This window comes from Bombina bombina, chromosome 11 (assembly GCF_027579735.1).
Source record: "Bombina bombina isolate aBomBom1 chromosome 11, aBomBom1.pri, whole genome shotgun sequence".
Classification (NCBI taxonomy): Eukaryota; Metazoa; Chordata; class Amphibia; order Anura; family Bombinatoridae; genus Bombina; species Bombina bombina.
In genome coordinates this window covers 138201523-138213130 of record NC_069509.1, presented here as the reverse complement: position 1 = coordinate 138213130, position 11608 = coordinate 138201523, and the positions used below count along the sequence as shown (strand labels likewise).

General features: G+C 40.5%; 1 non-coding gene across 1 annotated transcript; it reads left to right on the top strand.

The window, feature by feature from the left end:
• Window positions 1–3114: 3114 nt before the first annotated feature.
• LOC128642545 (U6 spliceosomal RNA) lies at window positions 3115–3221 on the top strand. Its single transcript, XR_008399679.1, has one exon. It is a non-coding gene; the product is annotated as a U6 spliceosomal RNA (small nuclear RNA).
• Window positions 3222–11608: the final 8387 nt, after the last annotated feature.

Genomic DNA, 11608 nt, shown 5'->3' with positions numbered 1-11608 from the left:
TCCCTGCTGGCGACCGATTGGCCGCAAGTCTTCAGGGGGCGGCGTTGCACCAGCAGCTCTTGTGAGCTTCTGGTGCAATGCTGAATATGGCGAGCGTATTGCTCTCCGTATTCAGCGAGGTCTGGTGGACCTGATCCGCACTGTCGGATCAGGTCCGCCAGACTTTGTTAAATAGAGGCCTGAGTGTCACTTGCCTTGTGGACAAGCATGGAAGTTTTTCTAGCTTTTGTTCTGTCTCAGTTGAGTGCGTCTCTCTATTTTCTTGTCCACTCTATTTAATCAGAACTTCCTTGTGACATGCACCAAAAGGCTTTTTCATGAGGTTTTTCTTATTCAACACCTTTAAAAATGATTGAAAACGACCTAATCCATTTATCTCATGCCCTATATCTTGAATGGGAATAATTTTACGCCACTATTTTAATCAGTCAGAAAATACTTTTAAAGTGATTGTCAAGTTTTACTGTTTTGAAACTATAATTATATAGAGAATAAGCATATTAATCATACCGCCACTTTCTTTTTTTAATAAAATGTGTAAATTATTTTTTATCTTCATGTCTAAATATTGTTTTTTCACTATACCTGCTCCTCCCACTTCCTTATTCTCTGCAATATTACGTATACAGCGGTCCCACCCGCTGTTTACGTAGTGTCAAAGCGCGCTCCAGTCTCAGTTCCACACTGCGCATGCGTCAAACACCGATTCCGCTGTCAATCAACATAGTATTCAGTGAATCAGTATATTCACTGAATACTATCATTGTATAGCGCATGCGCGAATTGTGAACAAGCTTCTGAGAAGCATGTTGTAAGCAGAGTCTAACGCAAGCGCAATACGGAAGCGTGACGACATGCAAAGGGGTTGGGTCCCCCTGTGGTTAGCGCTGTTATTGGTTATGCTGATCGTGGATAACAGGACAACGAGTGAACGCAAATGCCGGGTGGAGGATTATAATGACGGGGGCAAGCGAAAAACATTGCAAAATAACGGTAATTGCGAATATATAAATAAAATGATGAATGAAACTCATGTTATTTAAAGGTCTTTATTACGCAGAACTTGAGAGATGAAGCAGAATTTACATTCACTTTAAAGCTAGTTCAATTTCCCAAATTCAAAACCTTGAACTTGATGTTTATTTTTTGCCCGTTCTGAACGGTATTTCTTGTTTGTTTGTATATATTTTGTTTCTACTGTTTTTGTGCATATTCAGATCGCTCAAGCTAATAAATCAATTATTTTCTTTTTTAGTAAAAAGTTTAAAAATGTGGTTCAAATCACAACAAATGCACACAAATGAAATATGATCAGTCAATCGCTGCACTGCTTAATAAACATATTAAAAGGATAGGACACTCAATTATACACTTGCATGATACAGATAGATAGAGCATCTAATTATAAGACACTTTACTTTGTTCTCTTGGTAACTTTTGTTAAAAAAGCATATGTACATATTCTACACTGCCAGGAGCTAGCTGGTAATTGATGGTTATACATATTTGTCTCTTGTCATTGTCTCACAAGATGTGTTCAGCTAGCTCACAGTATTGTACTGGTTCTCTGGAGCTGACTTTAACTAAGTGGCTGAAACCTTTTTAGTACGCCCTATATTTTTAATGCATAACACAGGAAGTGGTATTAGCGTGCTCAATATGCTTATATTACAAGCAGTAAATTAAAGGGACATGAAACCCAAATTTTTTCTTTCATGATGCAGAGCGCTCATACAATTTTAAACAGCTTTCCAATTTACTTCATTCTCTTGGTATCCTTTGTTGAAGGAGCAGCAATGCACTACTAGGAGCTAGCTGAACTCATCCGTAATCCAATGACAAGAGCTATAGTTGTGCAGCCACCAATCAGCAGCTAGTTCCCAGCTCCCAAGTCTACCTATGTTTGTTTTTTCAACAAAGGATACCAAGAGAACAAAGCAAATTTGATAACAGAAGTAAAGTGGAAAGTTGTTTAAAATTGTATACTCAATCTGATTTCTGAAAGAAAAAAATGTGTTTCGTGTCCCTTTGGGGCCGAATGATCACGCTCCGTATGGAGGTTGATGCCCTGTGTTTCTGGCGAGTCTTCAGGCTCACCGGAAACACAAGTTATGAAGCAGCGGTCTAAAGACGGCTGCTCCATAACCTGTCCGCCTGCTCTGAGGAGGCAGACAGACATCGCCGGAAATCAACCCGATCAAATACGATCGGGTTGATTGATACACCCTGCTAGCGGCCGCAAATCTGCAGGGGGCAGCATTGCACCAGCAGTTCACAAGATCGATGTGTAGCGGACATGATCCGCAATATCCGATCATGTCTGCTCGGACCTTCTGAAATATGCTTCTTTATGTGTTGTACTTAAGCACAATCCAAAATACTGCTGTAAAATGTAGAACTTTGTGAGACTTAAAGTAAACCATTATTATTAATAGAATAGCACAGAACTACATGAAAAACTCCATTACTTGAACACCATCGGCATAGCACTTGAGAGATATGCAACATCAATTTTACTAGGCTGCCCCATAGAAGTCTATTATGTAAGGGAATTAGTTCACCTGTGGTATGCAACATAAAGATGTCAGCTCCTTAGACTACCACTCGAGCGTTAAAAAAAAAATAAACTAATGATTTGTAATGTGAAGTAGAAGTGCTATTGATTTTGCTCGAGAGATGTTAAAGGGACAGTCAACACCAGAATGTTTGCTGTTTTAAAAGATAGATAATCCCTTAATTAACCATTCCCCAGTTTTGCATAACCAACGCAGTTATATTAATACACGTTTTACCTCTGCAATTACCTTGTATCTAAGCCTCTGCAGACTGCCCCCTTATTTCATCACTTTTGACAGACTTGCATTTTAGCCAATCAGTGCTGACTCCTAGGTAACTTCACGTGCATGAGCTCAATGTTATCTATATGACACACATGAACTAATGCACTCCAGTGATGAAAAACTGTCAAAATGCATTTAGATTAGAGGTGGCCTTCAAGGTTTAAGAAATTAGCATATGAGCCTTCTAGGTTTAGCTTTCAACTAAGAATACCAAGAGAACAACCAAAATTGATGACAAAAGTAAATTAGAAAGTTGTTTAAAATGACATGCCCTGTGCTTGCTTCGGCAGCACATATACTAAAATTGGAACGATACAGAGAAGATTAGCATGGCCCCTGCGCAAGGATGACATGCAAATTCGTGAAGCGTTCCATATTTTTGAAAAGCAAAATAAATAATGAAAGTATAAAAATGACATGCCCTATTTGAATCATGAAAGTTTTTTTTTGGATTTGACTGTCCCTTTAATGCAGAATAGAGCTAATATTTTTGCATTAAACTTGTAATATAGGCCTTAAAGGGATAGTAAACCCAATTTTTTTTCTTCCATGATTAGAGCATGCAATTTTAAGCAACTTTCTTATTTACTCCTATTATCAATTTTTCTTCATTCTCTTGGTCTCTTTATTTGGAAAGCAAGAATGTAAACTTAGGAGTTGGCCCATTTTTGGTTCAGAACCTTGGTAGCACTTGCTGAATGGTGGCTAAATGTAGCCACCAATCAGCAAGCACTACCCAGGCTTCTGAACAAAAAATGGGCCGCCTCCTATGCTTAGATTCATGTTTTTTCAACTAAAGATAGCAAGAGAATGAAGAAACATTAATAATAGGAGTTAATTAAAAAGTAGCTAAAGTTGTGTAAAGCAACAAAGAAAAGAGTTTAGTATCCCTTTAATGTAAGAGTCTGATGTCTCATTATATGTATCGTTATATCATTTGAAAAGTTTATATTTATTTTCAACCCATTTCCCCAAAAAATCACCTTAATGTGTACTCATGTATGAAGAAGAGAAGACTTTCGTGAAGCATCTCCAGTACGCTGCTTAGTTTATTATGTTTAAGCAGGATAATTAGTGGTTTTATTCATCCCTTAAGAATAAGCTAAAAAGAGGACTTTGTTTTGAAACTGATAGAAAAGTCAAACAAGTGTGCATATTCCTCGTTATTACAATTCAGAACTTAAAAAAATAATACAAATTCATTTTAAAACTAATTTGGGTAATTTTACATATAACAAAGATGCACTTCAAGGATGTAGACACGCGCACAGCAGTGTATATTCTTTATTGTCTTCCATTTTTTGAGCTATATATTTATAAATATATATATTAATTATTTTTCACATACATTGTCATTGCTTCTTAGGGATGTCTTTGGATTATATGTATTGTGCCCTCATCTGACTAATCCTATTAGGTGCTGACCTGTTCTACTTATGTGCTTAACCAATTTACCTATGTGTTTATGTGTTTACTTTACAAACATTCCTTTCTGCTTTTTTGCTTATGTGTTTATTTTTCAAACATTCCTTTTTGCTTTTTGTTTCTCTACATCAGTTTGTATACATTCCAATATTCTGCTGTTTCACATTGTAATTGGGCCACTCTCATTCGTTGCTGGAGGGGTGACATCACCGTGTGGGTGGCACCTTACTCTGGAGAGTGACTGATTGGGTGGTCTACCTTATATAAGGGTGTCTGGTGTGGGTTTATTCACAATGTTATTTTGTATGTCTGAGGAAGGGGCTAAACCCCCAAAAACGTTCACACATTTGGAATAAATTTCTGAAAAGTCCTGGCGAGTGCACTCATTCATTTACTCTATTTGCCTATCTCTTGCACCCTGGGCACCTGTAAATTGATCTCTGGAGTGCTTGTCTACTTTGAACTTTTATCTATAACTTTGGCTACAGCACGCTTCTCCATTAGACCATCGGACATAACTGTTCATTATTTTCACTGTTTTTATTGGGTGGTGGTTCACCACTGCACAGCAGGATTTGGCGGCCAGTTTGGCCTAGCAGACTAAGGTATGTCACAACAGGAACTTATCACACCCACGGAGGACACAGTAGCAGGAGCTACCACCTTTCACTTCACAGAAGAAGATGCAACCCAAATCCTATTTGGGGCCCTGCCCTCGAGTTCAACCATGGAGAAACCACTCCATGTATATACACACCTGCTAAAACTCAAGCAAAGGGAACAAGATCTAATTCTACATGGCACCTTCGTGTCTGAATACCACAGGAAGGGTTTCATACCCAGAGGATTCAGGATACGTAATGTTCCTACCCTGGGTAGAATGAACACGGCCTTCTGCGACAGATGGTGCCAGATTCTAAATTAATGTTCAATGGATCTCATCTTGTTGGCTGTTCAGGAAGTCTCTAGGCTCCTGGAACAGACCAGGGCAGAGATTACACAATATGAACAACTCCAATTGAATAAACTCTTGGCTGACACCTCAATGGGATGGATTAATAAACTTAAAGAGGATCTCACTAAATATGAGACAGAATTGATTGACTTAAAGAATAACAAAATGGAAATTGTGATTGAGGACTACCGTGATAAAAGGGTTTACAGATGGATGCAGACTGGACAAGAGAGACAGAGGGACCACTATTCTAGGCCAAGACGACAATGCTACCAAAGACCACGCCACCTGAATACAGTGGACAGCTCTGGCTCAGGCTCAGAGGGGGAGCAGTCATCAGGCCCCACTGGAGATACCTTGGAGGCGCCAAGTGGGGTACAAACAAGGTAAAAAAACGGGCTAGGCCGAGGGCCCATACAAGGCTGGTGGTTATATACAGAAGACTCCCACGACAGTGAAGGTACTAGCAGAGGACAAAGTGGTTAACCTGAGTGACCACATACTGACTGCGACTGAACATCGTGTACTCAACAAAAACATTTCTTTCCACAATCAAACAGATTTTACCTATTTGTGGATCAACAACATTTCCAGAGACAACTTCGACTCAAAGAAAGATTCCAGGGACAAGAATCTGATATGGAACAATTTCGAAAAAAATCTACTTTCGATCCTGGCTTACAGAATGCGAGCATACAGACTTATGCACGCTTGACCTACTCTGGCATGCATCACAATCCATTGCTGAGAATAAAAACAGTACCTTTAACAATCTTAGCAGGGAGGAAAGACTTGCTCTCAAACACCTCACTGAGGATGATACTATCATCATTAGAGAAGCGGACAAGGGTGGTGCCATAGTGCTATTGAATTACTGTGACTATAGGACAGAAATCCTTAGCCAACTGGATGATGCACTAACATACTCCAGATTACCAGGGGACCCTACCAATGCTTACAAGAAAGAAATTGATTCCTATATTTTGAAACTCTTAGAGCTGAACATTATTTCTCAGGCTACCTTGGACTTTCTACTGGTAAGCCACCCCAAAATCCCTATATTGTATACTCTCCCAAAGATCCACAAGAGTATGATCTCTCCACCTGGCAGGCCCATTGTTTCTGCTATGGGCTCTATTTTACAGCCCATAGCTCGCTTTGTGGATTTCTTTCTGCAGCCTTTGGTTAGAGACATGAACAGCTTCCTACGAGACTCCTCTATGCTATTGGATTGCTTATCCACCATCACTTGCACCGAAGAAGATCTGCTGGTGATGTTGGATGTCACCAGCCTCTATACTGTAATACCTCACATCGAGGGTATAGAGGCCACCAGGCAACACCTCCTACAGTACCTCTATGTGGGGCCACCAGTGGAAGTACTTGTCCATTTGTTGGAATTTTGTTTAAAAAACAACTACTTCAAGTTTGAAAAACATTTCTTTCTACAGCGGCAGGGGACAGCCATGGGATCAAATGTGGCACCGTCATATGCCAACCTGTACATGGCACAATTTGAAACTAAACACACAGATCTGTTCAAAGACCAGCGGATAAAATTCTATAAACGCTATATAGATGACTTGTTGCTTATTTGGAGCGGCACTGAGAAAGATCTACTGGTCTGGTACGAACAACTAAATATGTCATCCAAGGCTTTAAAATTCAAAATACAATATTCCACAACCTCGATAGATTTCCTGGATGTACATTTGTTTAAAGACTCAGAAAGACTCCAGTCTACTCTGTTTAGAAAAGAAATGGATAGAAACTCCTTGCTGCACTTCACGTCCTGCCATCCTCCTGGGCTTAATAGCACTTTACCGAAATCACAGCTACAACGTGTCATTAGAAACAACACAATGGATCTAAACAAAGATACACAACTCCTGGAAATGGAAAACAGATTTATGCAATGAGGTTACCCTCCAAAACTGCTGAAAAACCAAAAAGTCCAAGTCCTAGCTGAACAGGATATTAGCAGGGATGATAAGAACACTGAAAGGATGACCTTTGTTACAACTTATACTGGTGACAAACAACAAATCAGAAAACACCTACACAACAATTGGCATGTTATCAGCACAGATCCTGACTTACCTTTCAAGCAGATGCCCCCCCCCCCCCTGCCCCAGGATTGGTTTCAGACGATCCAGATCCTTAAGGAATATTTTGGTCAAAACCGATCCAGTTAGATGCTACAACAAGGGCACCTGGCTCAACCTGGAAAAGAAAGGGGTATTCAGGTGTATTGACTGTACCACATGCAGCGGATTAATAACTGGAAATTACTTCACGCATCCACATAAGCGGCAGAATTTCTTCCATAAATACAGATTGACTTGTACCACTACCCACATAGTCTATCTACTACACTGCATTTGTGGGCTTTTTTATGTGGGACAAACGACTGATGACCTACGCACTAGGATGGCTAACCATCGGTCTGCCATCAGAATGGCATTAAAGAAAGCGACAGACGAACAACCTGTGGCACGCCATTTTGCTGATAACCATCATATGGTCAAAGACCTCAGATACACTATCATTGATCATGTCTCCCCCCCCCCCCCCGACTAGGGGTGGTGACAGAAATACCCTACTACTGAGGAAGGAAGCCCGCTGGACTTTTGTTTTGGAGACACTTACACCCAAAGGACTCAATACGCACTTGGACTGGCAGGTATGCCTATAAATTAAGCTATAGTATAAATCAAGCTATAGTATGTATTTTTTTTCTCTGTGGTTTCTCTCCATTTTCATTTATTATTTATTATCTGTTTTTACTGATGTGGGGATGGATTAAATTGTTGAAATGATTAATGCACAACCGTCATGTTATGTTGGTTATCTGTACTCATGTCTTAGGTTTGGCAGGTCATTATCCCTTAGGTTGCTGCTTTGTGCTTTTTTGGTTACCGGCCCCCTGTTATATGTCCTCAGTATGATATAGGGGTTCATCTTAGTCATTTACATAACCTGATCCTGCTTTGTATACTAGTACCCTTTGTTATACATGGGGGTATGGAATATATCACTTACACATAGCACCCTTGCATCTGCCTGATCTGACACAGTGCATACCTGCATCTAGTTATTAGCATTATTGGTTCCTACTTTATAGATACAGTGGCGATCCTGTGATACTTATGGGGGCATTTCATATAGTGTCCACACATAGCACCCATGTAATTTGATTGATTTGACACATTCTGTTATGTTAATATAGACACCGGGTTTCTATGACTACGGGTCCATTGAGCTGAAGTTTGAACCCTCTCATTCCCGGTCTTTTTGAGTACCGATCAGCTCCCCCATGTCAGGTCTGTCTTCATAACCCTTTTTTTCATAACGCTTGACTTATCTCATGTTTGGCTGCTTGTATGTTACGATGCGTACTCTGTATTTATCTATATATATGCATACTATGCTTTACGTATGCCTGTTATAATACTTTATGACCTGGGTACTGCTATTTTGTTTACATTTGGGATTGGATGTCGGACCTTATTGAGTGCATTCCGATAATGACTTGGGTCTTTTTTGTTTAATCTTTTATTTATATCAAATTTTTCATTACAATCAAAAGAAAATGCAATACAACAGTATAACAGTATAAAGGTGACAGGACTTCAGCAGTTCATAAGACTATTACAGACATAGCCCGTTACACAATGACTTCTGTGACACTTTAATAAAACCCACCTGTAGAAGGGATCAATCAACACACACCCCTCCGAAGCAGTACCAATACCACATATATACAGATTACAGCAGAGTAATACAATTCCCTCCCGTCTGTCCTGTGAAGGTCTATAAAACCAAGCCATGAGTTCCAATTCCAAGGTCAAAGGGTCCTAAACTATAACGCTCAATGTATTCATTCTATCGGTCACATTATCTCAGGTCAAGGCAGGTAGGGTCAAGGGGGTATGTATGGATCCCCAGCCATCAAAGAACATCATCTCTCCCCAATTTGGTGGTGGTAGGCAATGAGTCCCTCTCTGACTGATTCCATGCTGGATTCCTCAATTATAGAAGCCCAGTGAGCAACTCTAAGGGGGGTCTACCTCTGTCTGGGGCAATAATAGGATTCCCAAAAGAACATCATTTCAGCATAGAAGTCCAGTTTACCTATAGTGTAATAATAATACCTCTCTAGTGACAGATTTATCTCCATTTGGGATTTCCACATCTGTAAAGTGGGTGTGGCTTCAGATTTCCATAGTCTAGGTAATATTTGTTTGGCGCTACAGACAGCTAACTGAAGGAGGGAAGTATAGTGTTTAAATGGAAGTTTAGGCAAGACATGGAATAGGTATATTAAAGGATCTAGGGGAAGGTTGTGATTTAACATCTTGCTCATTTCCTGATTTACTTCTGTCCAAAACTTCTGAACCTTAGGGCAATCCCACCAGATATGGTAAGGTGTGCCCTCTCCTGAGCATTTCCTCCAGCATCTATCCGATGCTTCCGGAAAAATATATTTTAACCTATGGGGGGTGAGATACCAACGAAGTAGAAATTTGTAATTAGTTTCTAGTAATGCAGTCGAGTGTGCGGATTTGCTGGTATACGCAAATATAGCGTACCATTCGTCCTCCGAAAGTGTGTAGGGGAGTTCTTTATGCCAAGATAGTATAGTCGGGGTTTGTTGGAACTCAGAGGGTGTGGTTAGTAATTTATATAAGGTGGAGATAGCGTGCGGTGGGGGTGAATCAAGGGTACATAATCTTTCTAATGGGGAGCGTTCCCTAGTGACCAGGTGCCTCAGCTTTAGCGTATGTACAAAGTGCTTAAGTTGCAAATATCCAAACCAGTTAGTGAATTGTGTAATTCCCAGCTCTGAAAGTTGCTGTCTAGGCATCAGTTTGTCTGAGTCAAGTAACGTGTATAGTGGAAGGAATCTGTCCAAACAGCACTGCACTTTAGGAGTAACCAACATCCCACTAATGAAATCAGGATTGGCTAGTGCCGTTGTCAAAGGGGAGGGGACTGTTGTGAGATGTGGGTAAGCGGCTAGAACCTTGGACCACACACCGAACGTCTCCTTAATTATAGGATAGTTTTTTATTATGGCCGGTTGATTCCCCTTAGGTTGCCAGCAATATACACCAAGTTGGGCCTGTCTGGTCAAGTCGTGCTCTAACTTCATCCATGTTTTGTCGTGTTCCAGGGGAAGTGTGCACCAGTCAACTACTCTGCGTAAAAAGACTGCCGTTCGATATCTAGTCAGGTCTGGAACCCCCAAACCTCCATATTTTTTGGATAAGTATAGAGTGGACCTGGCGATTCTGGGAGGTCTTTTCCTCCAGATGTACGAATTCATCACTGATTGTAGCTTATTAAGATAGATATCAGATAGTGGTATGGGAAGTGCTTGGAATACATATAAGATCTTAGGGAGAATGGTCATTTTGGCTACTCCTATCCTGCCTAGCCAGGAAATATTTTTATTTAGCCACACTGATGTGTTTTTGGTGATGGTTGTCAAAAGTGGTTCATAATTCAGTTCATGTAGCCGCTGTACGCTAGTTGCGAGATTAATGCCTAAATATTTCAATGAGGACTTCTGTATAGAGTATGGGACCTGTGTACTGAGTGCGTGGATCTCTACCTCAGTTAGATTGATGGGGAGCAGTTCAGATTTAGTTTTGTTAACTAGGTAATTAGAACATAGGCCAAATTCTTCTAAATTGCTCTGTGCCGCAGAGAGAGACGAGGTCGGGTGAGTCAATGTCAGTAGTAGATCGTCAGCGTAAAGTGCTAATTTGTGGTGAGCTTTGTTTACAAGAAGTCCCGTTATGGCAGGATTATCTCGTAGTTTAGTGGCAAGTATTTCCATTGAGAGTACAAATAACAAGGGCGATAGGGGGCATCCCTGTCTGGTGCCATTTAATATGCTAAAGGGGCTGGATAACGCACCATTAACCTTAACTTTAGCAGTGGGTTTGGTGTAGAGTGTTAGTATTTTCTGTATAAAACTGTCGGGGAAACCAAATTTCTGTAGGGTAAGTCTAAGAAAGGTCCAGTCAAGTCTGTCAAATGCTTTTTCAGCGTCAGTAGATAGTAGTACCAGGGGTATGTCATGCGTAGTCGCGTACTGTATTAGATGAAGGACTTTCACTGTGTTGTCCTTGGCCTCTCTCTGCGGCACAAACCCCACCTGGTCCGGGTGGATCAATGTGGGTAAGATTTTGTTAATTCTTGTGGCCAATATCTTTGCATAGATTTTTATGTCGACGTTCAATAGAGAGATTGGGCGGTAGTTAGATGGGATCGTTGGGTCTTTGCCTGGTTTCGGTATCACCATAATGATGGCTTCGAGCATAGAAGGGGGTAAATCGTGGGTCCCATCAATACCATTAAAGACTGTGAGCAAGTGGGG